The sequence below is a fragment of the Pleurodeles waltl genome, chromosome 2_1, assembly GCF_031143425.1.
Source record: "Pleurodeles waltl isolate 20211129_DDA chromosome 2_1, aPleWal1.hap1.20221129, whole genome shotgun sequence".
Classification (NCBI taxonomy): domain Eukaryota; kingdom Metazoa; phylum Chordata; class Amphibia; order Caudata; family Salamandridae; genus Pleurodeles; species Pleurodeles waltl.
Genome location: NC_090438.1, coordinates 163,107,623 through 163,133,010, shown reverse-complemented (window position 1 = coordinate 163,133,010; position 25,388 = coordinate 163,107,623).

Sequence of the window (25,388 nt, the reverse complement as noted above, 5' to 3'; positions counted from 1 at the left end):
AAGTTCCTTCCCTTAGCTATAATTCAGTTTAGTTGGGGTGGAGTTACTGGCCCTAAGCAGGTGGTAGTATCACCTAGCTTACCTGTAGACTCAGGTTGGGCTGAGGTAGAGCTTAATACCCATGCAGCCATGCTGGGTATCAGCTGAAATGAAAAAGCAAAGGAGAGAAAAAGGCCTGAAAACTCAGGATCCTTCTCCAACAAGGGGTGAAAAGGGCATCAAAGTATCCGCTACCCACCCTGCTATTCAGGATGCCATTCATGTGGTGGGAGAAACCTCTCCTGGGGTGGCACCTGTACCAAGGGAAACATCAGCTGGCACAGCTGTACTCCCTGAGGTAAAAGTACCTCTCTGTTGGATAACTAATATTGGTGAGAAAAAGTGCACCATTTTAGTTAACATGGAGCATCCCTCCAACCCTCCCAGAGAAACTTTAGTGCAGCAACCCTGCACTGCCTCAAACACTTTGGACAGCAGCCCTGCCCTAGTGTGGAGTTCTTAGGACAGCATCCCTGACCTGCTCCAACTCAAGAGAAGCAGCAACCCTATCCTCTCTTTCAGCCGTATGGACAACGTTTTTGCCCAGCTATGGCTTTACTAAGACAGCATCCCTGTCTGGCATTCTCATCACTTGATATAGGTCCAGTGGACAATTTCCACTGCTCTAAACTTAAACATACTAATAGGAACTCTGAGAATATAACTTCAGACTGTTGACTAGCTACAAAACTACAAACAGGGTGGTTTGCATCCCCATAGGGACGTAACCCTATAGTGGATGATAAAGGGAGTAACCAATCTATTGCAGAGCTACTCTCCAATTAGCACCACTTAGACAATAAAGACTCAACTGGCCAAGGTTAGCCTTATTGTCCTTCGTTTTGGGGGGTTGTAGGAAGGTAGCCTCTTTCTAGCCTTGTTACCCCCACTGTTGGCCTGTTTGTGAGTATATGTCAGGGTGTTTTTACTGTCTCAATGGGATCCTGCTAGCCAGGGCCCAGTGCTCATAGTGAAAACCCTATGTTGTCACTGTGTTTGATATGTGTCACTGGGATCCTGCTAGCAAGGACACCAGTGCTCATACGTTTGTGGCCTGTATGTGTTCCCTGTGTGGTGCCTAACTGTATCACTGAGTATCTGCTAACCAGAACCTCAGTGTTTATGCTCCCTCTGCTTTTAAAATTGTCACTGCAGGCTAGTGACTAATTTTACGAATTCTGACTGGCACACTGGAACACCCTTATAATTCCCTAGTATATGGTACCTAGGTACCCAGGGCATTGGGGTTCCAGGAGATCCCTATGGGCTGCAGCATTTCTTTTGCCACCCATAGGGAGCTCAGACAGTTTTTACACAGGACTGCCACTGCAGCCTGAGTGAAATAACGTCCACGTTATTTCATAGCCATTTTACACTGCACTTAAGTAACTTATAAGTCACCTATATGTACAACCCTCACTTAGTGAAGGTTAGGTGCAAAGTTACTTAGTGTGAGGGTACCCTGGCACTAGCCAAGGTGCCCCCACATTGTTCAGGGCAATTTGCCTGGACTTTGTGAGTGCGGGGACACTATTACACGTGTACACTACATATAGGTCAATACCTATCTATAGCGTCACCATGGTAACTGAGAACATGGCCATGTAACATGTCTAGGACCATGGAAGTGTCACCCCAATACCATTCTGGTATTGGGGGGACAATTCCATGCATCCCCCGGGCTCCAGCATACTGCTGCTGCTAACCCTCAGACAGGTTTCTGCCCCCATGGGGCCTGGGCAGCCCAGTCCCAAGAAGGCAGAACAAAGGATTTCCTCTAAGAGAGGGTTACTCCCTTTGGAAATAGGTGTTAAGGGCCTGAGAGGAGTAGACTCTCCTGGCCTCTGGAAATGCTTTGAAGGGCACAGATGGCACCCTCCTTGCATAAGCCAGTCTACACCGGTTCAGGGATCCCCCAGCCCTGCTCTGGCGCAAGACTGGACAAAGGAGAGGGGAGTGACCACTCCCCTGACCAGCACCTCCCAGGGGAGGTGCCCAGAGCTCCTCCAGTGTGTCCCAGACCTCTGCCATCTTGGATGCAGAGGTGTTATGGCACAATGGACAGCTCTGAGTGGCCTTTGCCAGCAGGTGACATCAGAGACCCCTCCTGATAGGCACTTACCTTTCTCTGTAGCCAATCCTCTTCTGAGGGCTATTTAGGGTCTCTCCTGTGGGTATCTCACCAGATAACGAATGCAAGAGCTCACCAGAGTTCCTCTGCACTTCCCTCTTCAACTTCTGCCAAGGATCGACCGGTGACTGCTCCAGAACGCCTGCAAAACCGCAACAAAGTAGCAAGAAGGCTACCAGCAACTTTGTAGCACCTCATCCTGCCGGCTTTCTCGACTGTTTCCTGGTGGTGCATGCTCTGAGGGTTGTCTGCCTTCACCCTGCACTGGAAGCCAAGAAGAAATCTCCCGTGGGTCGACAGAATCTTCCCCCTGCCAACGCAGGCACCAAATGTCTGCATCACCAATCCTCTGGGTCCCCTCTCATCCTGACGAGCATGGTCCCTGGAACACAGGAGCTGGGTCCAAGTGTCCCCACACAGCCTAGCCCAGGTCCCCAGCACTCTGTCCTACATTGCCCAACTCGCTGAGTTGGACTCAGACTTCGTGGGTCCCTCTTTTGTTGTGCTGAGTCGACCGTCGTGCTCAGATCTTCTGAACACCTGTTCAGGTGCTTCTGCAGGTGCTACTTGCTTCTGCATGAACTCTCTGTGTTGCTGAGCGCCCCCTCTGTCTCCTCCTCCCTGGTCCTTCCTGGGCCCTGGCAGCTCCCAAAACCTTCAACCGTGACTCTTGCAGCTAGCAAGGCTTGTTTGTGGTCTTTCTGCATGGAAATAACCCTGCATCCTCCAGCACGCCGTGGGACATCTTCTGACCAAAGGAGAAGTTCCTGGCACCTTCTGTTGTTTCAGAATCTTTGGCTTCTTCCACCCAGAGGCAGCCCTTTTGCACCTTCATCCGGGGTTTAGTGGGCTCCTGCCCCCTCTGGACACTTGCATGACTCTTGGACTTGGTCCCCCTCCTTTACAGGTCCTCAGGTCCAGGAATCCGTCTTCAGTGCTTTGCAGTCAGTTGTTGTCCTTGCAGAATCCCCTACCTCAACTTTATGGTCTTTCTGGGGTAGTAGGGTAACTTTACTCCTACTTTTCAGGGTCTTGGGGTGGGGTATCTTGGACACCCTTAGTGTTTTCTTACACTCCCAGTGACCCTCTACACACTGCACTAGGCCTGGGGTCCATTCATGGTTCACATTCCACTTTTGGAGTATATGGTTTGTGTTGCCCCTAGGCCTTTCTTATGATATAGTGCTAAGTGATATAAGTGGTATAGTAGGAGCTTTGCATGTCTCCTAGTTAAGCCTCAGCTGCTCTGCTATCTACTAATAAGGGATCACTGAACCTGGCACAAGGTGTAATTACCATAAGGTACCCACTATAAGCCAGGCCAGCCTCCTACACTTGGGGAGTGCAAGGCCACAGTCTCTCAAGTGGGTGGCTTGCCCACATGCTCTGGAGGGGGCAACATGCCCTGTGCTTGGTCCTGGGGAGAGCAAGGCCACGGTATCTCTGGTGGGTGACTTGCCCACATGCTCTGGAGGGGGCATTGTGCCCTGTGCTCTTCATCCTGGGGAGGCTGGGGTTTGTGGGTGTCTTAACCACTTGTTCTGGAGGGGGCATTGTGCCCTGTGCTCTTGATCCTGGGGAGTGCAAGGTCACAGTCTCTCCTGTGGGTGTCATATCCACTGGATTAGCAGGGGCCAGGCCGCACAGCAGCCCATGGAGGCAGGACTACATACCACCCCCCTTGTGACGGCTGCTCACTGGTGGTGGTGGTGCTGCTGCAGCCACTGGTGGGGGGAAGCTCCTGCCCATCCCCTGCAGCCTCGGACGGCTGCCCAGTTGAGGTGGCGGTGCTGGTGGTTGGGGGAAGCTCCTGCCCATCCCCTGTAGCCTCAGACAGCTGCTCCATGGTGGTGGTGGTGATGCTGCTGCTGATGGGGGGAAGCTCCTGCCCATCCCATGCAGCCTGGGACGGCTGCTCAGTGGTGGTGGTGGTGCTGCTGTTGCTGATGGGGGGAAGCTCCTGCCCATCCCCTGCAGCCTCAGACGGCTGCTCAGTGGTGGTGGTGGTGGTGGTGGTGGTGGTGGTGGTGGTGCTGCTGCAGCCACTGGTGGGGGAAGCTCCTGTCCATCCCCTGCAGCTGTGGACTGCTTCCTACCGGTGGTGGTGGTGCTGCTGGTAGGGGGGAAGCTCCTGCCCATCCCCTGCAGACTCGGACGGCTGCCCAGTGGTGGTGGTGCTGCTGCTGGTGGGAAAAAGCTCCAGCCCATCCTCTGCAACCTTGGACGGCTGCACAACCATGGTTGGTAATGGGGGCTCCATCTGAGTCCCTGCCCCAGGCCCCTTGTCCTTACTGTCTGCTGGTGATGGCTCCTTGTCCTTCCTGCCTGCTGGTGATGGCTCCTTGCCCTTCCTGGCAGCAGCTGGGACTGGCTCCTTGCCCTTCCTGGCAGCAGCTGGGACTGGCTCCTTGCCCTTCCTGGCAGCAGCTAGGACTGGCTCCTTGCCCTTCCTGGCAGCAGCTAGTGCTGGCTCCTTGCCCTTCCTGGAAGCAGCTGGGGCTGGCTCCTTGCCCTTCCTGGCAGCAGCTGGGGTGGCTCCTTGCCCTTCCTGGCAGCAGTTGGGGCAGGCACCCTTTCCTTTAGGCTGCCTGGTGCAAGCTCCTTCACACTCTGCACAAGTGCCCTGGATCCTTTCCCACCATGAGTGGGTGTGGAGACTACTGGGCCCGTGGACTCGGTGGCTGAGGTGCTTGCCTGGGTTTTTGCCAACTTGGCCAGACGTGAAGGACAGGGGGATGGGTAGGGAAGAGTTTAATGCTGGAGAGGAAAAGCTTCTTAGGGACATTGGGGTGGGAAGAGGGAGAAGGTTTGGGAGTGGAGGAATAGGGAGTGGTTGTAGGAGATGTCTGTCTGTTGATTTTGGGTGCAGGTGCATGGGCTGGATGCAGTCGTGAGACGGATGGCTGTTGGGTGTCTGAGTGCTTGCGTTTGTGTACTTTAGGAGGGGGGGACAGACATAGTGGGAGAGGACACCGGGGACATGTGCATGGTTGTTGTGGAGGTGTCTGCCAGTGAGATGTGTGTTCTGCTAGGTGTGGTGGTAATGCTGGTAGTGGATGAGGATGTAGTGCATGCAGGTGTGAGTGTAGATGCCAATGGGATGGAGGTGGAGGAGGAGGAGGAGGGGGAGACAGTGGAAATTGCGGTTGTTGGTATGTCTGCATCTGGATAGTGTTTGTGTGAGTGCCTGTGGGATGACGTGTGGTGCTTGTGTTGGCTAGTGCCACTCTTGTGTGTTGTCTTGTGTGCATGCTCATCTGCCTATGTGCTTGGGATAGGTTGGGGTTGAGGGGAATGGGATTGGAAAGAGGAAGTTGGAGAGGGAGGGTGGAAACAGGGACAATGGCTGCCATCAGAGAGGAGGCCAGAGCCTGGATCGATCTCTGTTGGATCGCCAAGCCAGTGTGAATGCCCTCCAGAAATGCATTAGTTTGTTGCATTTGGGCTGCCAGCCCCTGGATTCACAATGGTTGACTGTCCTACAAAGACGGATCTAATGAGGTCAATAGCCTCTTCACTCAGGGCAGCAGGGATAACTGGGGCAGGGCCTGAGTTGCCTGGGGCAAAGGAGATGCCCACCCTTCTGGCTGAGCGGGCACAGGCAACTTGATGAGGGGCTGCTGGGAGGGCGGTGCTGGTATGGGGTGGCGGATGTACCTGTAGCTGGGGTGGTCACAGAGGTCTCTGCCACCACCAGGGAGCTTCCATCGGAGGAGTTATCTGTGTCTGAACTGTCCCCTCCAGTCTCTGCCGTGGTGCTCCCATCCCACTGATGCCCTCACTGTCGGTGGACTCTGCCTCCTGGGTCCTGTGGGATGCAGCTCCCTCCATCGCCGCTGCCTCTGCTCTTCGGCCAGATGATGCTAATGCACATAAGGACAGGGTGACAAAACAAAAAGGGGTGGGGAGGAGACAAAGGATACACCTGATCAATTGCTGCACCAACACCACCATTGGCGTACACACCGCTCTCACACACAGGGAACAGCCCTACACATCATGCATTGCACTACCAGGTGACCTACTCTGCAATGTCAGGCCCTCAAGCGCCCATCCAGCTCAGGAAAGGCCACCTCCAGTATGCGGGCCATCAGGGGGGTCAGGGTTCAACGGGCACCCCTTCCTCGTTGGGAGGCCATCCCCAGCTGGGCCTCCGCCGTCTTCCGTGCCCAGCGTCTCAGGACCTCCCACCGTTTCCAACAGTGGGTGCCCCGCCTGCCATAGACCCCCAGGGTCTGTACTTCCTTGGCAATGGCACACCATGTACCCTTCTTTTGATGGGCGCTGACCTGCAGAGGTAATACACACAGGAAAATTGTATCAGTCAGACAGTCCTACCTGTTACACTTATGGCCCACCATACCCCTTCACATTACCATTTGCACACACATGGCCCAGCACACAACCAATACGCCTCCCAGAGGACATCCACCCACCCCCCTTACACGAAGCCTTCACACACACCACTCCAAACATTCATGCCACATGCATCTTGCTCACAGTGTACTCACCTGTTGGTCTGGAGGCCCATACAGCAGTCCGTACTGGGGTCTGACCGCATCAACCAGTCACTCCAACTCTGCTGAGGTGAATGCAGGGGCTCTTTCCCCAGTCACACGGGCGATGGTAGGTTCCAGACACAGGTCACAGCAGCACATGCAGTGTAGGTCCTCCCCTGTTGAATGTCAGGTAGCAAGTGAGGAATCAGATAGAAAATGGCGGTCACGTCCGCAGCGGTGCATACCGTCACCGCCGGCATAGATCACCATTGGCCACTGTACCCCATAGGGCCCAATGCTAACCAATGAGTAGTTGGACATCGGTTCCCGACCGCCTCCCTTAACGGCGCACAACATCAGTGGAATTACTCACTTCCATCTGTCCCTCCACACAGGACAGGCAGACGCCATTTCAGGTGGGTGTTGGGAGAAGGCCCTGGATAATAACTGCATCACAGTTAAAATTTGGACATACAGGACAAATCCCACTTACCCAATACAAATTGACATCATGCATTGTACTGTTTTGGCTCCAATGATCAGTTTGTGACCGGCTCCTCACTCCTTTGTCCCTTAGATTGCTACTGCTGTGGATGAATAGGAGATGGAAGCATACCCCCGTGTACAGACCCCTGGTGGACTTGGCAATACTGGAGGACAGGCACATCATCCTCACCTATAGACTTGACAGGGCCACGATCACTGAGATGTGTGCCCAGTTGGAACCTGACCTGATATCTGCTATCCGTCACCCCACTGGGATCCACCCTCTTGTGCAAGTTCTATCAGTGTTCCATTTCCTGGCAGCTGGTTCTTTCCAACTGCCAGTGGCTTGGCAGCATGAATGTCACAGCCAATGGTCTCAATAGTGCTGGTCAGAGTGTTTTCTACCCTGATTAAATACATGTGCAGCTACATTGGTTTTCCCCAGGTGGAGGATTTGGCTTCTGTGAAGGCTGACTTCTATGCAATGGGACATATCTCCAATATAATTGGGGCGATTGATGGAACTCATATTGCATTTGTCCCCCCGTCACAATGAACAGGTGTACAGAAATCATAAGAGTTTCCACTCCATGAATGTACAGATCGTGTGCTGGCGGACCAGTACATCTCCCATGTCAATGCTAAGTATCCTGGGTCGGTGCATGATGCCTTTATCCTGCAGAATAGCAGCATCCTAAGTGTGATGGGCCAACTACAGAGGCACAGGCTGTGGCTAATAGGTGAACCCTGGTTCCCACCCAGTAGGTGTTAGTGTATGGGTACTGTAGGAAGTTGGCTCTGTATATACTATCTCAAAGTGAGAGATAGTGTGCACAGAGTCCAAGGGTTCCCCTTAGAGGTTGATAGTGGCAAAAGTAGATAATACTAATGCTCTATTTTGTGGTAGTGTGGTCGAACAATAGGTTTATCAGAGGGTAGTGGTAAGCATTTGTTGTACACACACACAGGTAATAAATGAGAACACACACTCAAAGACTCAACTCCAGGCCAATAGGTTTTTATATAGAAAAATATTATTTTCTTAATTTATTTTAGAACCACAAGATTCAGAAATTAGGAAAGTACAAACATTGTAAGGTACTTCACACAGGTAAGTATGTAACTTTGAATTAAAACAGTTTTGGCAAAAATGGTAATAAGCTATTTTAAAAGTGGACACTGCAAAAATCAACAGTTCCTGGGGGAGGTAAGTATTGGTTAGTTTCTCAGATAAGTAAAGCACTTACAAGTTCAGTCTGTTGGGTATATGCAGCCCATCGTTTGGGTTTGAAGTCAACCCCAAACACCAAGCACCAGCAACACAGGGCCGGTCAGGTGCAGAGGTCAAAGTAGGGCCCAAATAACATAGGCGCCTAAGGAGAACAGGGGTGCTCCGGTTCCAGTCTGCTAGCAGGTAAGTACTTGCGTCCTCAGGGGGCAGACGAGGGGGGTTTTGTAAAGCACTGGGGGGGTCCCAAACAGGCATACAAAATACACCCTCAGCAGCACAGGGGCGGTCGGGTGCAGTGTGTGAACAAGGCGTCGTGTTTTGTATTGTGGTCAATGTAGGGGACCCAGGGGTCACTCTGGTGCTGCAGACAGGGCACAGGGGGGCTTCTCGGGTGGTTGGTTCCTCTCGGTCCTGGGGGCTGCGGGTGCAGTGCTCTGTCCAGGCATCTGGTTCCTTTGTTACCAGGCAGTTGCGGCCAGGGGGAGCCTCTGGATCCTCTCTGCAGGTGTCACTGTGGGGGTACAAGTAGGTTGACTCAGGGTGTCCACGTCTTTGGAGTCACCTGGGAATCCTCTCTGTGGTGTTGGTTTCTCTGGACATGGGCATGGGGCGTAGGGTGCAGAGTTTGAAGACTCAAACTTCCGGAGTGAGGCTGGAGTCTTCTTTAAAGTTGTTTTTTGGTTGTAGTTCTGGACAGAGCTGCTGTCCTCAGGAGTTTCTTGGTCCTTTAGGTGCAGGTCAGTCCTCTGAGTCCTCAGAGGTCACTGGTCCCACTGGATGTGTTGCTGTGCAGGTTCTTTGAGTCTGGATACAGCCCGGTAGGGCTGGGGCCAAGTCAGTTGTTGTCTCTGTCATCTCTGCGGGTCTTTCAGGTCAGCAGTCCTTCTTCTTTCTTCAGGTTGCAGGAATCTCCTTTCCTGGGTTTCGGGTCCCCCCTAAATACTCAATTTAGGGGTGTGTTTAGGTCTGGGGGGCAGTATCCCAGAGGGTGGCTACACCCTCTTTGTGCCTTCTCTCTGTGGGGAGGAGGGCACATCCCTAATCCTATTAGGGGGAATCCTCCAAAACAAGATGGAGGATTTCATAAGGCAGGGGTCATCTTAGCTCAGGACACCTTAGGGGCTGTCCTGACTGGTGGGTGACTCCTCCTTGTTTTTCTCATTATCTCTTCCGGACTTGCTGCCAAAGTGGGGACTGTGTCCGGAGGGGCGGGCATCTCCAATAGCCGGAGTGCCCTGGGGCGCTGTAACACCAGGCATGAGCCTTTGAGGCTCACCGCTAGGTGTTAAAGTTCCTGCAGGGGGAGATGAGAAACACCTCCACCCAGTACAGGCTTTGTTCCTGGCCACAGAGTGACAAAGGCACTCACCCCATGTGGCCAGAAACCTGTCTGGATGTGGTAGGCTGGCAGGAACTGGTCAGCCTAACACTAGCATTTAGACTGGTATACAGGGTGCATCTCTAAGATGCCCTCTGTGTGCATTTTTCAATAAATCCCACACTGGCATCAGTGTGGATTTATTGTGCTGAGAAGCTCGATACCAAACTTCCCAGAATTCAGTGTAGCCATTATGGAACTGTGGAGTTCGTGTTTGACAAACTCCCAGACCATATACTCTTTATGGCTACCCTGCACTTACAATGTCTAAGATTTGGCTTAGACACTGTAGGGGCATAGGGGGTCATTCTGACCCTGGCGGTAATTACCGCCATGGCGGAGGTCGGCGGTAGCACCGCCAACAGGCTGGCGGTGCACCGCTGGCCATTCTGACCGCGGCGGTTCAGCCGCGGCCAGAAACGGAAAGTCGCCGGTGTCCCGCCGACTTTCCGCTGCCCTTGAGAATCCTCCATGGCGGCGGAGCGCGCTCCGCCGCCATGGGGATTCTGACACCCCCTACCGCCATCCAGTTCCTGGCGGTTCTCCCGCCGGGAACAGGATGGCGGTAGGGGGTGCCGCGGGGCCCCTGGGGGCCCCCAAAAAAATTTCAGTGTCTGCCTAGCAGACACTGAAATTCGCGACGGGTGCAACTGCACCCGTCGCACCTTCCCACACCGCCGGCTCAATTCTGAGCCGGCGTCCTCGTGGGAAGGGTGTTTCCCGCTGGGCTGGCGGGCGGACTTTCGGCGGTCGCCCGCCAGCCCAGTGGGAAAGCCAGAATGACTGCTGCGGTCTTTCGGCGGGAACCGCGTGGCGGGCGGCGACCGCCGTCCGCCGCGGTCAGAATCACCCCCATAGTGCTCATGCAACTATGTCTTCACCTGTGGTATAGTGCACCTGCCTTAGGGCTGTAAGCCTGCTAGAGGGGTGACTTACCTATGCCACAGGGAGTGGGCTGTGGGCATGGCACTCTGAGGGGAGTGCCACATCGACTTAGTCATTTTCTCCCCACCAGCACACACAAGCTGTGAGGCAGTGTGCATTTACTGAGTGAGGGGTCCCTAGGGTGGCATAATACATGCTGCAGCCCTTAGAGACCTTCCCTGGCCACGGGGCCCTTGGTACCAGGGGTACTACTTACAGGGGACTTATCTGTGTGCCAGGGCTGTGCCAATTGTGGAGACAAATGTACAGTTTAGGGAAACAACACTGGTGCTGGGGCCTGGTTAGCAGGGTCCCAGCACACTTTCAATCATAACTAGTATCAACAAAAGGCAAAACGTTAGGGGGTAACCATGCCATGAGAGGTATTTTCCTACAGGTATGGTGTCGGCCATATGGGATAGTGTGTGGCTAAATGTTGTCCCTCAATATTTGCAGGTGACTCTGGTTACCCCAACCTATCATGGCTACTGACACATGTGAGGAATGACAGGACAAGGGCAGAAGAACGTTACAATAAGGCACATGGGCGAACAATAAGGATAATCAAAAGAACATTTGGCTTCAGGTGCCTCCATCTAACAGGTGGATCCCTGTGCTACTCACCCAAGAAGCCATATAATTGTGGCATGCTGCATGTTGCACAACCTTGCCTTGAGACACCATATGCCTTTTCTGCAGGAGGAACACAGCAGCCAAATACAGGTCTTTCCTATGTGCACAATTACTGTCCATTTGAATTGCAATGTTTGAACCTGGTAAAGCGAATACATACTTTAAAAATGTAACATAGTCTATACTTGTTTTTTTTCCAAGGGTGTTTATTGAAGAGTTAGAAGAAGAGGGGCAAGTGCAAAGGGATTGGGTGATGATGGTGGAAAGTCCAGGGTATTGTTCCAGTCTATTTGTAGCACAGGTGCATTGTCCAAGGGGACATAGGAAGGGGAGCAATGGCAGTTCAAGGTGGACAGGGTGACAGAGTGGGACACAAGGGTGACAATCAGGAGAGTCTCATTTCCTGGCGAGGGTCTTGGCAACAGTCTTTGGCTTCTGCCTGGATCACAGGCAACGTTTGCAGGGTGGTTCTCCTTCTGCAGTGGGAGGGGTGCTAGTGGCCTGTGAGTCCTGTGGCGGGGCCTCCTGTCCACTAGCGGCAACGGAGGTGGAAGGCAGTTCAGATGTCTGGCTAGTGGCAGGGGCCCGCTGTTGTGAGACTGCCTTTCTCATAATGTTGGCCATGTCTGCCAGCACCCCTGCAATAGAGACCAGGGTGGTGCTGAAGGCCTGCAAGTCCTCCCTGATCCCCTGGTACTGTCCCACCTGCAGCCGCCTGTTCTCCTGCACGTTGTCCAGGATCTGGCCCATCGTGTCCTGGGAATGTTGATGTACTCCCAGGATCTCAGAGTGCCTCCTGGAGAGTCGGTTCCCTGGGCCGGTCCTTCGCCTGGTGCACAGCACTCCTCCCAGTTTCCCTGTTGTCCTGTGCCTCTGTCCCCCGAACCGTGTGCCCACTACCACTGACCCCAGGTCCCTGATTTTCTGGGGTATGAGGTGTGCCCAGGGGTCCTTGTAGAGGTGGACACACTGATGATTGACATGTCCTGGGGACAGAGGTGTGGGTACGCTGGGTGTGTGCTGTGGTGGTGTTTCCAGATTGGGGAGGCTATGTGGTGGTGTGTGACTGGGCCTGGGTAACCTACTGTCCAGAGGTCCCTGAGCGGATAGGTTGGTCATTCAGATCCAGGCGACCAGAGTTGCTGTCATCACTGTGGGCCTCTTCAGTTGGGGGACTGGATAGTGCCGGCACCTCTTCTCCGGTGACATTGTTTGGGATACCTGTGGGGATGAAAATTAAGTGTTATTGTTTCTGTGTGTGACATATTGTGCATGGGTGAGTTGCCTTATTTGGTTGTATTTGCCCTGGCAGCTTTCACTTGTGTAAGTTGATATATGGTGGGCTAGTTGATTCTCTCTAGGGTGCATGCTTTGGTGATACGTGTCCATGAAGGCTGTGAGTGATGTCCATGCATTGGTAGTGCATGCAGGGCATGGCATTGGAATGAGTGGGATGTGATGGTGGGGTGTGTGGGAGGTGGTGGAGTGATTGGAGTGAGGCTGAGGGTATGTGATGGCATGCAGGTAGTGGGGTAGTAGAAGTATAGAGTTGACTTACCAGAGTCCAGTCCTCCTCTTACTCCGGCCAGGCTCTCAGGATGCATGTTTGCCAAGACTTGCTACTCATGTGTGGTTAGTTGTGAGGGAGGAGGTGGGGGTCCACCGCCAGTCCTCTGACAGCGAGTTGGTGTTTTGCTGAAATGGAACCTACCTTCCCCCGTAGGTCGTTCCACCTCTTCCTGATATCATCCCTTGTTCTTGGGTGCTGTCCCACGGTGTTGACCCTGTCCACGATTCTCCGCCATAGATCCATCTTCCTAGCTATAGATATCTGCTGCACCTATGATCCAAATAGCTGAGGCTCTACCCTCCTGATTTCCTCCACCATGATCCTTAGCTCCTCCTCTGAGAATCGGGGCTGTCTTTGTGGTGCCATGGTTGTTGTGTAGGTATGTAGGTGAGGGTGTGTAGGGTAATGTGTTGGGGTGTGAGATGTGGGGTGCGTGAACAGTGTATAGGTGTGAGTGGTATGTGGCTCTGGTTGTGTGAGTGGTCTTGCTGCCTCTCTCTGGTGAGAATTATTTGTAGTCGTAAAGGGTGTGGGTAATGTGGGTGTGTATTTTATAGTGGTGCGGGTGTGGTGTGTGTATGGGTGTCAGGTGTGTGTTATTTAAATTGACCAATGTGGTGTTGTTTTGTTTGAGTATGTATATTTTGAGCACGGTTGTATGTACTGCTAATGGTTTACTGCGGTTGAATGTCCGCCGTGGTGATTCGTGGGTCATAATGTGATGGGCTCTGTTGGCGTAACGGTGTGGGTTTGGATACCACCAGTTTATCACTGACCTTTGGTGTGGCAGACATGGGTCTGTGGCTGAATAGTGACAGATTGGTGTGTGTGTGTCATAATATGGTGAACGGATATCCACTGTGGCTGCAGTATGTGGTTGTAAGTGGGATTTACCGCCAATGTCATAATAAGCTACTGAATAAGCTAAATTACTATTTGTTGTATGCTTCTAATAAGTGATACTAATTCTAACATATGTCAGCTGAGTGGCTGTGTGACTGTCTGTATGAGTGTTGAGTGAGTGTCTAAGTGGTTTAAGAGTGTGTGACTGTGTATGTGAGTAGCTGTACAGATGTGTAAGTGGGTTTGTGAGTGGCTGTATAGGTCTCTCAGTGAGTGTATGGATGTGCAAATGGGTGTGTGTTATATATTAGTGTGTGAGTGGGTATTTAAGTAGCTGTATCGGTGTGAGAGGTTAAGTAGCTGTGTGTGTGTAAGTGGGTGTATGAGTGGGTGTCTCAGTGGTTATTTGGTTGTGTGAGAGGTTGTGTGAGGAGGTGTGAGAGTGGTTGTGTGGGGGCGGGGCTGTATGCACGTGTGAGTAGTTGTGTGGGTGTGTGAGTGTGTGGGTTGAAATGTGGATTGTCATGAGTGATTTTACCAGTGATGTCATTTGAGATGACATTAGAAACTGAGGGATATATTTATACTCTGTTTGCACCGAATTAGCGTAATTTTTTTTTTACTCTAATTTGGTGCAAAACTAACTCCATATTTATACTTTGGTGCTAGACCCGTCTAGCGCCACATTTATGGAGTTAAAGTCATTTTTTGGAAGTGGAGACCTACCTTGCCTTAATGAGATGCAACGTAGGCGTTCCCGTGCATAAAATGACTCTATGGCCTTAACGCCAAATTTAGGGGCATATTTATACTCTAGGGCAAATTTATACTCTGTTTGCACTGAATTAGCGTCATTTTTTTACTCTAATTCGGTGCAAAACGAACTCCATATTTATGCTTTTGTGCTAGACCCGTCTAGCACCAAGGCTCTGATTTGTACTTTTATTGCGCCACATTAACGTCATTTTTGGGTGCAAAAGTGGTGCAAACGTACAAAATATTGCCCCTTATTTATACTTTTTGCTGCAAAACTGCACTAACTCAGTTTTGCACCAAAACGTTTAGCACCGGCTTGCACCATATCTGTGCACCAGCCGGGCACCATATTTATGGAATGGTGCAAGCCGGTGCAAATGGTAGGCTAGAGTAAAAAAAAAATGACTTTAGTCTGGTGGGGCTGGCGGTATAGAAGAAGAGAGTTTAGCACCAAAAAATGACTTTAGGCAGGTTAGAGTAAAAAAAATTACTCTAACCAGATTAGCATCATTTTATGGTGCTAAACCTACCATGTCACATTACTCCTGCCTTAGAAAAGACAGGAGTCATGCCCACCACCCCAATGGCCAGCACAGAGGACAAGGGTCCCCTGGGCATGGCCATTGCACCCTGTGCCATGTATGGGGGCCCATTTCAGGGCCGCCTATGGCACTTTCAAAAATAAAATGCAATCTTACCTGTACTTACCTGGGTTGGGGTCCCCATCCTCCGCAGTCCCTCTGGTGTGGGTGGGTATGCCCCTGGGGCCTGGGGAGGGCACCTGTGGGCTTATTCCATGGTGTTCCACCGTGGAAATAGGCCCACAGGTCCCCTAACGCCTGCCCTGACCCAGGCTTTAAAGAAATGGTGCAATGCAAGCTTTGCACCATTTTTTGACCCCTTGTCCCTCCCTTGCACCATTTTTGCATGGAGTATAAATATGGCGTTAAGGCCATCGAGTCATTTTTTGCACGGGAATGCCTACCTTGCATCTCATTAAGGCAAGTTAGGTTTTCACTTCCAAAAAATGACTTTAACTCCATAAATTTGGCGCTAGACGGGTCTAGCTCCAAAGTATAAATATGGAGTTAGTTTTGCACCTAATTAGAGTTTTAAAAAAATAACGCTAATTCAGTGCAAACAGAGTATAAATATGCCCCTTTGTGTCAAAAAATTATGCTAATCTGGTTAGAGTCATTTATTTTGACTCTAATCTGCCTAACGTCATTTTGTTTTACGCTAGCCTACCCTCTGCACTGTCTTGCACCATATCATAAATAGAGTGCCCAGCTGGTGCTAAAAAATGGTGCAAGCCGGTGCAAAACGTTTTGGTGCAAAAATGCATTAGTGCAGTTTTGCTCCAAAAAGTATAAATAAGGCCCTGAATTCCCTGGCAACCTTATCTTCATTTACTAGCTTATAAGTCGCTCGTCCACACATGAATGTACAGCCCAAAGGGCTATGGTTAATCTTTTATGTATCCTTTTATTATCATCTTTTATTGACTGTTCTCAGGATTCATGATTTATTTCTCTAAAATACATTGATTATTTACCAAAACATCAGCATTAATCACCAGCGTTTTAAAAGAGGTCTACACTGGGAAACATTCTACTTTCTCTAAAAACATATCCACTCAGTGCTCACTCATCTCACTTATTCTATACATCACACACACTCATCAATCATCACTAAACATCCTAAAACATTGATCTCAAGAATTTCTCAACATGTACCTTAGCATAAAATGATCCAATACTTTAGCATTTTACACAATATTTTGATACATCTTTTCCTTAGTATGCATTCACATGTTTTTTGCCTTATTGTGGCTTAGATTGTGTCTCATCGTACTTAAACATTCCATACTGTATTTTAACCATTGTATATATTTGTTTGTTTGTTCTTATTGTGGCTTATGTAAAATCTCTTCAACATGAGTTTTGGCAAAAATACCTTCTTCAGGAATGCCACAATTCAAGACCCCAGTATGCTTCCCATGGCCTGTAAAGATCAACATATTCACTGCTGAGCCCTACATCAACCATTACCAAAAACCTACTCTATCACTTTACAGCAATGGTCTTCAAACTTTTTAATGCTGTGCAGTTGAAAAAAAAACACCGGGCTCACCCTCTGAATTTTTCACAATTATTCTATTAAATTGGCAATGTTTAAATATGTATAGACTTATTTAAACGTTTCAGTTAAGTTCTGTTACTGTTTTAAAAATGCAATCAATTACATTATGCCAAACAAACTATTCTGGTCAGGCAGCCCTTACTAATGTGTAAATGTATCCACAGTGTGATTATTAGGGTGATGTGGGGGTTTTGAAGAGTATTTGGAGTCTCTTCCCTTTTGATACATACTCCCAGCTTGTATATAAATGACAAAACATGTTAGTGATGACCCATTACAGAGCGATTTACTGCACTAAGGGCCAGATGTAGGTAGGTTTCATTTTGCGAGTTGCAAATTGCGAGTCCCAGCGACTCGCAATTTGCAACTCGCAAAATGAAATGCAGAAAGGTGTCTCAGACACCTTCTGCGACTTGCTATGGGGCGGCAAAGACCCACCTCATGAATATTAATGAGGTGGGTCGCTAGGCACTCACAGGGATGGTGGCCTGCTGGAGACAGCAGACCATCATGTCTGCTTTTAAATAAAGCAGTTTTTTTTTCTTTTTGCAGCCCGTCCATAGGACCACTGCCTGCTCTGAAATTTTTTATTTTTTGCATTCACAAAGGGGAAGGGGTCCCATGGGGACCCTTTCCCTTTTGCGAATGAGTTACCATCCACTTCAAGTGGATGGTAACTGCGTGTTGGATTTGCGACCGCTTTCGCAGTCACAAATCAACTCTACATCGCGATGCAGTCGCAAATAGGAAGGGAACACCCCTTCCTATTTGCGAGTCAGAATCACATTTTGCGAGTCAGTACCGCGGAAGGCCTTTTGCGCCTCGCAAACTGCGTTTTTCGCCGTTTGCGAGGCGCAAAAGGCTACCTACATCTGGCCCCATATTGTTTTCAGCTTTAACAAAGAGCTTTTATCAACATAAGGCTTTTTTAGGCCATAGCCTGCCCCCCTGGGATCTGTTGGGGTAACCCTAGAGGGGCCCGCCCCCTAGTTTGAAGACCTCTGATCTGCAGCGTGCATAGGAGCCAACCAATGTCATCCTTGTTTCACCCAAATATGAACTTTCTCCAACCTTCCAAAATAATGGTTTTACCATATATCCCTGAAATACCAATCTTCATCATCCATTCTAGTGATTACTTAGACCCTACGTGTAGACTGCACCACTTATATACACTACTTACTTCCTAATTCTAGATATAGATGAATCAATAATTCCAATGTTCTTCATGTGACACATCAAAAAAAGGCCTCCAACTGTAAACCAGAAGAAGGGTGCCAACCCAAGTATTCACTAAAAGGCAATGTAAAAGATTTACTGAGGCATGCTCCTACTTATCTCAATTAATCAATACATTTATTCATCAGAGGTAGGCTGTATGCTTCAGGTATGAAATAAACTGAATTCCAAAGTCACTCTGTTTGTTTTGGAGCTGCTTGCCTCCCACTGAGTACCCAATAATGCCATCCAACCCTCCTTCTAGCTGCTGGAAAATACAAAATTATAAAACCTCAAAATAAAGGATTAACTAACTTAATCTAACTAGTATTGGGCCGTAACAATCTCTATTAATAATATAATCTACATTGATAAAAGCTTTGATTAGCTCAGCCCTTTAGCTTGCTATATAGAAAGTCTACTACATTTGAGTCTTTACAGGAAAAAGATCAGTACCTTTACATAATTCTCATTATAATATAAAGGTCCTATGGTGGGGGCGGAGCCAAGATGGCGCCGAGGAGGCACGCAACTTAATTAAGCTCTGTCCCGGCCCCGAAAGTATCCTACCAGGAGATCCGCTAGCCTCCCAGCTGGCCCCCCGAGAGGGAGTGGAAGAGCGGCGGTGTTCCAGGGGAGGCCGCAACAGCAGGCGTGACCGTGCGGAGGCCCCCCAAACCGACTGAAGAGCGGCCGCCCAGCGAGGCCTGCGTCACCCTGAGAGTGGGACCGGGCTCAAGGTGCCAATCGAGGCCTGGGTATGCCCTCATCCCCTCTCTTCATCTGCCCTGACCCCCCCCCAGAAAGAGGGAAAGGGGACCGACAGGGGCAAAAAGCCTCGGCAACACTGCGAGGACCACTGCTAACCAGTGAGTGCTGTGGGCGTGGCCCAGGGTTCGCCGGCAAGGTCGTGCTGGAAAAAGGAAAGTGGGCGGCAGAGGGGGCCCTGATTGATCCACGCACTGGTGGGGCCTCCCCCCTGTTGTGTCAGAATGTCACAGGACTTCACGACACAAAATGCTTTATGTGGAAAATGGTGAAGTAACACACGGATACATATAACTGGTTACTGGCCACGAGGGAAACCTCCCATGGCCTTTTATTAACGCCGGTTCCATGTCACCGGACATACCAACTTGCAAATTATCACAGGGGAAATTAACATCATCTCCTTCAATCAGTGTGCATCATGGGCAGGCCCATGATGAACATAACTTTCCTTGTTTACCCAAAACAAAAACACAAAAATATTTTTGAAGAAAGTCACAATAATAACACAGTGCCCCACAATATAGTATATGGAAGAAATCCCACAGAAAATCAGTCTACCACAAATCCTTACAACCTTGTTGACCTAGGTGGGCCAGGACATGAACTGTAATACTCCAACCCTTGTCTAGGAGGTAGTGAGCTGACTGGCATAGAGTCAGGCACCTCCTGATCTGAAACTTGAAGAGGCTCTGAGTTCTGCAGATCTGCACCCCTTCGATCAAATGACAGAGGGTTGTCAACAACCACCCCAGGACTCTGGAACATAGAACAACTGTCATGATGATCCAATCTCCCTCCATCATCATCCTCAAATGAACTGGCTGGTGGGAAGTTCTGTTCCATCGCCACCTCATCATCTGCCATGCAAAATACTTTGAAAAATGAAATGTTCCTCTTGGCAGTTACCATAGTGCCCTTTATGGCACTCCCCACCCACGGGTCCTTCTCAAAAAGCAGCATAAATTTGCTTCCACCTCTCCGGTTTCGTACAAGAACATGGTTCCCTATATGGATGTCTCGCTTCTTCGCTCCCTGTTTTCTTGTCATCTTATCATATCTGTTCTTCCTTTTAGACAGCGCCTCCCCTACTGCATCATGGAGTTCATAGGGTTCTTGCAAATGAGGAGTAGTGTCTTGTACTCTTCGATTCATGCACAATGAACTAGGAGTGAGGCAATATTCCTGCAAAAAGGCATATACAGCACACTCCACGTTGTGACCACCAGCTACTGCAATTCGTAACACCTTGTTGAGGGTCTCATGAAGCGTTCCACTTCTCCATTAGCCTGAGGCCAGCGAGGAGTGATCTTTTTATGAATGATTCCTCAACACTGCAGGTACTCAGCAAACTCTTGGCTAGAAAACAGCAGTCTATTGTCCATGCGTAGCTTCTGTACTAATCCTTGGGTGGCCATGAACTTTTCAAAACAAGGGATGATCTGAGAAGTAGTGAGGGACTCCACAATTTCAACTTCCGGATATTTAGAGAAATCATCTATCACTACTAACATGTGACGACCGTCTGGTAAACTCCCAAAATGTGCGCTGGCCGGAAACCACAGAACAGGATGGATGGTCTCAGTGATAACCTGTGGGGGAGTCTCGGCTGAACCAACCGCTTGACACATCACACATTGACGCACTACTCTTTCAATGTGGTCATCAAGTCCCGGGAACCACACCTTACTTCTCAACCTTGACTTCCTCTTGACCATTCCTTGGTGTGAGGAGTGTGCCAGTTCCACTACTGAATTCTGCAAGGAGACAGGAATCACCAACCTTGGGCCTCTCAGTAAACATCCTTCAGGAGACACAGCCAACTCCTGCCTGACCTTATGCAATGAGGACAACATCATCCTGGCCTCTGCCGTCCTGAGAGTCACATTTTGAAGAACACTGTACCACTTACCGGAGCCCACTGCCGACAGCACGAACTGCAGACACTCATCACTGTCCGTGGCTACTTTGATTTCATCAATGGAAATAGGCAATGGTCGAGATCTTTCTACTACCAACCTCACATACTCCTCTACCTAATTCACATCAGCAACCTCTCAAGGAGTAGCGGGCCAGGCATGTCTTGAAGGTAGTCTGCAGGGTTGAGACAGCCAGGTTGGTATTACCACTTGAAAACAATAATCTTGCAACTGCAGAATCCACGTTTCTATTCGTGGCGGGGGTTTGGAGGAGGATCCATTAAATAATGGTATTAGAGGCTTGTGATCTGTTTGTACTAAGAACAGCTGACCATACAGGTAAAGGTGGAAATGCCTGCAGCCCCAATGCACCGCAAGGGCCTCCTTCTCAATTTGAGAATAGCTTTGCTCAGTCTCTGTTAAAGCACGGCTGGCATAGGCCACTGGAGCCCACACCCCATCCAAATGTTTCTGCGCCAACACTGCCCCCCAACCAGTGGGGCTGGCATCAACAGATAGCTCCGACTCTTTATGGGGATCGAAATACACCAGTGTGGTGTGCTCTGATAACGCTGACTTGGTGGCTTGGAATGAAGCATCCTGTTCAGGTCCCCACTCCCAAAATGCATTGGCCTTTATTAGGTCTCTAAGAGGGGACGTAAGGGCTGTTAAGTTTTTGATAAAACGCCTGCAGTAGTTTATCATGCCCAAATACCTGCGAACACCAGATACATTGGTAGGGGGTGATGCTGATTGAATGTCTTTTACCTTGACAGGATCAGGCATGACTCCTTCCCCAGAGAAACGTTAACCAAAAAATGCCACCTCAGCCTGCAAAAAGTCACATTTGTCCCTGTGAAGTTCTTGTAGTCTATGGAATGTCGCTCGAAGACGTTGAAGATGTGACTCTATGGTGAGAGCGTGCACTAGGGTGTCATTACTTACGTTGATGACTCCAGGTAGAACAGCAAGCACCTCACGAATAGTGTCCTGAAATACCTCTACGGCACTGGAAATCCCAAAACTCAAATGCTTATACCTTCTGAAACCCACATGAGTGGAGAAAGTTGTTATGCCTCTTGAGTCAGGATCTAACATGAGCTGATGGTATCCAGCACACAGAACCATTTTCGAGAACCATTGTGATCCTGCAATCTCCGCAACTATATCATCCACGGTAGGTGTCAAATGACGTTCTCCCGTAATGGTGACGTTTTGCAGGCGCATGTCGGCACAGATCCTCACCTCTACCGGCTGTTTGGGTTCCCGTGCAATCACGATCGGTGACACCCATGGTGTGGGACCTTCAACCTTCTCAATTATGTCGGCCTGCTCAAGCTTCCTGAGCTCTTCTTCCACCTTTGGTCGCAGATGGAATACCACCCAGCGATGTTTTAATGCCACTGGCTGTATCCCTTAAAAAAGCTGCCCAAACTCAGGTAACATACTCTCTACAGTTCCAAGGTGAACACTGAAGGCAAAAGATATAACGTTGAGTTGCTCAGCCGTTCTGCAGCTTAGTAGCATATCAGATCCAGTCTTTGTCACAAACACTCTGGTGCACAATGAACTCTCCTCATGGGATAAATTGAACACAACAACACCCACCCTCTCAGATGATGCATGCAAGGGGGGGCAGGATGTCCAAGGTGAGGCACGGGAGGTCAGTGTTGATACGAACATTGAGGGGGGTGTGGTGGTGCCCCCCTGTTCCTTCCGCTGCCTGCCTGGGCTTGGGGGTTCCCCCACGGTTGAGGGTCTGCAACAGAGGGGTGCAGACTGGCGCCACCGGGTTGATGCACTATAATGGCATTGGCCCCTGTAACTGGCCAGTGGAGGAGTGGCAGACCTGAGGGGGCAACAAGTGGCAAGCTACAGAATCAAGTAGCAGCTGTTTTTTGTTGGGGATTGGAAAGTCTACCCCCCCCAGCCCCTGGATGCTGTCTGGAGAGACTGAACTGTTGGACGGTAAGCCTGTCTGGCTCCTGCTTGTGAGCAGCGCAGGGACCCTGTTGGCGGCGATTGGGGCTGAAACAGCCGACGAACCCCCTCCTCCGGGACTTCGCTGGTGGGAATGTGCCACAAAGGAGTGGGGTGGGGTCCAGGTATTCATGGATGACCCTCAGTGTAACAGGAGGAGGTCATAAGCCATAAATACTAGGATGGCAAGAGATAAGGAACCCAAGCCACCCAGACAGGGGCTTATGGACCGCTATACGAGGGTGGTGACCCCCACACCCCTGGCTGAGGACCCCCCAGTGGTACCTGATAACGCCACCCTGTTGGCAATTCAATCCTCTAGGGAGGCTATGAAGGGACGAGTGGGAGAAGTACAATCGGAGGCATCCCTCCTGTGCCAAAATCTCCGGAACGTGGCAGAAAGGGTCACCTCGGCAGAAACGCGAATATCGGACCTGGAATATACAGTCCAGAACCTCTTCAAGAAAATGGCCAAGACTAGGATCCTCAACAAGGATATTGTGTGGTGGCTGAAAGTTGCAGAAAACCGGGCCCAAAGGAACAATCTTAGATTTGTGGGTTTCCCGGAAGGAAATGAGGGGACCAATGCGGGCCAGTTTCTAGAAACATGGCTGAGACGTGTCTTGCCGACAGAGACATTTCCGTCCTGCTTTCTGATTGAATGTGCCCACCGGGCTTTAGGGGGTGCTCTCCCCCCGGGGTGCCGCCGAGGCCCATGATCGCCCTTTTCCTAAATTTTCAGGACAGAGATATGATTCTGACAGAGGTCCGTAAGATGGATGAGGTACGGTATGAGAACTCTAAAATCCTCATCTTTCCTGACTACACCCAGGAGGTTCAGAGGCAGCGGCGCACATTTGACTCTGTAAAGGCCAAACTCGGTAGCCTCCAACTACAATACATGTTCCTCCTCCCAGCTAAACTAAAAGTCATCTTCCAAGGGAAAACGCTTGTCAATCCCAGGGGAAGCATGGGAGTGGCTAGAGGAACGCCCTCAACTGTCTGGGAGAGGTGGCAACGAGTCAGGCAGAAGACCCGGGGCCCTTCAGGCTACGGGATGGTGGGACCGGTCGAGCCCCAAGAGAAGGGGCCGGAGGCGGCAGAGAAGAGATGGAGACACGCCATGGAGAGTGAGTTGATCGCCAAAGAGTTGAGCAGCATCATCCGAATCGGAGGACAGCCGGACCCTGGTGATCCTGAAGAGAGACGGAAGGGAGGACGTGGCGCCGGGCGCGGGGATGACGGCCCCAAGTGCAAATACAGGGTCAACAGTGGGGTCTCAACATCCGTTGGTGGCGGCCATCAATCAATTAGAAACTGTGGAGGCAACGCAGTAACTTGGGGCCGAAGGAGTAGGAGCTCAACGCAATAGCACCAAACTGTGCAAGGACTACGAGGAGCAGTAGGTGGTGCTGGAAAGCAATCTAGATATTATGCAACTTTCCTTGTGTTGAGGGTTGTGTGTCAGGTAGTCTTCCTGCATGGAGGTGAGCAGTGAGTTGTTGTCCTGTGTTGAAGGGGTGGGTGGAGGAGGGGCTACAGACCTCTCGACTCCTGGTTAGTTGTAGTATGGCGATTCATACTCACAAGGGCCTATGGGAGGTGGGGTGGGGGAGGGGGAAGCTGACTTTGTTGGGGGTTGTTTTTTGCCTGTTTATGTTGACTTCGAATACAACAGAGACATGTAGGCATGTTAGGTCTCGTCTTATGAATTGCTGGCATTTAGATGTCCCGCCCACAAACCCGGAAGTAAGGGACTGGCGGCTCCCCCCTCGCTTTCCGCAGTCCCTTTTTGAGTACAATGACTCCCACAAGTGACATGGTCCCCCGAGTAAATCCACAGACCTTTTCTGTGCTATTATGAAATGTAAACGGATTTGGGGACAGAGTTAAACGAGATCTGGTGTCTCAGTACACAAAGAGAATACACCCAGATTTTGCTTTTACAGGAGACACATCTCAAAGGCACCAAGTGTAAATTTTTGGGTAGAGGGCTCTATGTTACATTGGCACATGCAGGTTACATCTCTGGTTCCACGGGAGTGGAGATTTTAATCCGTAAATCCCGCCCTTTTCATATCTCAAGACATTGGGTAGACCCAGCCGGAAGGTACGTGGTGGTACAGGGGCTTTGGGGTAGACAGAAAGTACTGTTTATAAGTGTATATGCCCCGCCTAGACTTCAGGCTCCTGTTTTGGGCAAGCTTGCAGAGATTCTATTGTCAGTGGACTCCACAACCCACGTCGTGGGAGGTGATTTTAATGACGTAATGGATATGGAGCTGGATCACTCAGAAGTGTCTGGGGTAAGGGGCCCACATACTTCATTGTATCAATTTGCGGGAACACTGGGTCTGTCGGATCTATGGCAACGCACCCACCCCATGGATAGGAAATAATCTGACTTTTCTGGGGCCCATAAAGTATTTTCTAGGCTGGATTACATTTTTGCCCCTGCAGAGGAGGTGGAGGTTGTCCGCCAGGCGGACTATTTGGTCTGGGGTTTGTCAGACCATTCCCCCTGATGCTACGGATTGGGAAGTTAGAGGGGAGACACCAAAGATGGAAGTTCATGGCTTGGGACTTGCAGGGCCATGATGTGGTGCATGGGCTCTGTGTAGACTTCTGGGAAAATATGGGGACAGTTGAGTCCTCGGTGATACACTGGGAGGTGTAGAAGACAGTGATAAGGGACAGTGCGCAGAACTTAGTGGCACGGAAGAGGAAAAAGGCGTCTGAAACGCTGGAAAAATATGAGCAACAACTCCTAGAGACGGAGGAGGCCCTGGCACATATTACGGCCCCTCCCGCCCTTTGTCGCTTGGAGTTAATTAGAGAGGAAAATAGAGCAGTGGCGGAGCCAGAAAGAAG